Source organism: Sorex fumeus, unplaced genomic scaffold (genome assembly GCF_029834395.1).
Source record: "Sorex fumeus unplaced genomic scaffold, SorFum_2.1 ptg000166l, whole genome shotgun sequence".
Classification (NCBI taxonomy): Eukaryota; Metazoa; Chordata; class Mammalia; order Eulipotyphla; family Soricidae; genus Sorex; species Sorex fumeus.
Window position 1 is genome coordinate 244,611 of NW_026606223.1, and position 2,043 is coordinate 246,653.

General features: G+C 57.0%; 1 pseudogene; it reads left to right on the forward strand.

Moving 5' to 3' along the window:
* The first annotated feature begins 1,245 nt into the window (after positions 1-1,245).
* On the forward strand, positions 1,246-1,357 carry LOC130016761 (uncharacterized; annotated as a pseudogene).
* Positions 1,358-2,043: the final 686 nt, after the last annotated feature.

A 2,043-nucleotide genomic window follows, 5' to 3' on the forward strand; every position in this document is an offset into this window, starting at 1 on the left:
CCATTCAGAACTCTACGTAAAGTTTAGCCACCCCATGCTCAAGGGGGTTCCTCTGGGCACACAGGTCAGGGACTGTGCCCCGTCTTCCTGGACAAATGGACCACTGGCTGTACCGGTGCCCTGAGCAGTGACTCAGGCGGAGGGCAAAGGTGCTTCCCTAGGAGAACCTGCATGGGGCAGCCAACACCAGGAGGCCAGGCTGCCCCAGACGCAAACTTCTCAGTAATAATAATATAGGCTAATAATATAGGCTCGGTTCTCATCCTTTCTCCTCGAGGGGAGCATCGCAAAGTCCTTCCACGGGGGCTCCGGTGGTGGGTTCCCGGCAGCCTCCCCAGCCCCCAGCCCGGTTCTGGGAGGAATCTGGACCTCACCTCACTCTTGGCATCCGGCCCCGCGTGTCTCTGGGGACCCTGAGAATCCCCTCTGCAGCAGGTGCTGTTGGCTCCAGAGAGAATCACGCCCCCCTCTCCTGCCAGCCATGTGACCTCCAGTGGGCCACCTGCCCTCTCTGAGGCCTCTGACCCCCGGGGTGATAGTGACCGCACTCTCCAGGGCTGTTGCGTAGCGAATGAGACATTAGGACTCACCACCATCTCCGTCATTGTCGCCTTAACTTAACCTGACTACCAATGGGTACTTTTTTAAAATTTAATTTAATTTTATTTGCTTTTTGGGTCATACCCAGCAATGCTCAGGGGTTCCTCCTGGCTCTGCACTCAGGAATTACTCCTAGCAGTGCTCAGGGGACCCCTATGGGATGCCGGGGATCGAACCCGGGTGGACCGCATGCAAGGCAAACGCCCTCCCCGCTGTGCTACCGCTCCAGCCCGCCAGTGGGTCCTTCTAGCAGGAAATTCGCATCCTCCCTCGGAGGGGGCTGGCTGCAAACCAGCTCTTCTTTCCCAGGGCCTCGGCCGTGAGTCAGTCTGGAAACCAACTGCGCCCTAATTCACCCTCGTGATCCCACCGCCCGGAAGGGCTGAGTCAGGGACAGTCACAGTTCTTCCACACCCACAAATCAGCTCTTCCTGCAGGTGAACTGGGGCCCAGAACACTCGGACTACATTTCCCAGAAGGCCTTCAGCTGGGCGTGGCCTCGTGGCCAGGTGGTACTCAAAGGTGGGGAGTAGCAGACAAGTTCCAGGTGGCGCCTTAGGGAGCTGGGCAGTGGGTCGACCCTGCCTCCACCACGAAAGGGGCCCGGTGGCTGGTTGCTCAGGGTCACAACCAAGGGAGGCTGAGAAGACCGAGGCCGTTTGTGATCGATTTACCTGCATGTTCGTCTTAAGTTCTGCTAGCGGTGACTTGCAATTACCCTGCCGGTCTTGACTACTAGGACTGGTATGCGGACACTAATGATGGAAATTTCTGCTTGGCGGTGGCACAAGTCTCCTATGTTCTATCGAGGGATTACGTAACGGAAAAGACGTGGAGTTTAGAACCTCAAGGAATAAATGCTTAGCTCTTTATTGAATGTTCTGATCTGTATAAGTTTCTAATTTTGTCACTGGAGAGTGTTTCTATTTTTTCGGAAATGCCCTAAAATTTCAATAACTTGAATAGTCATTTTTGGTTACATTTGGGAAGAAAATTTCAGCATATGACCCACCCCCCCCAAAAAAAAGACGGAAGGTGGCTCAGTGCCCAAGTCACCACTCAGCCAGGGGTGCCGGGAGGAGAGGGCAGCTTCTCTCTGGCTGCAGCCAAGCGGCGGATTGGTGGGTTCTCCCGTGGACATGGGGCTGTGTTCTCCGTGCCCGTGGACCTGCTGGGCCCCGGTGCTGGCCAGTGTCCACACTGAATCTCAGCCGCACCTTAAACCACACCCAGGGCCCAGCGACAAGGCAGCAGTGACAGGGCATGGAGGGAGGGGGCTGCGTCCAGCAGGCACCTGACCCGGGTTTGACTCCCCCAGCACATTGCCAGGTGCAGCCTCGGGGTCCCCAACACCTCTGGGGGCCCCAGGGGATCCCCGGCACTATGGGGTCTGAGTAGTGGCGTGTCCTTGGGCCTTTGCAGTGAATCTATGGCCCCGCGGGA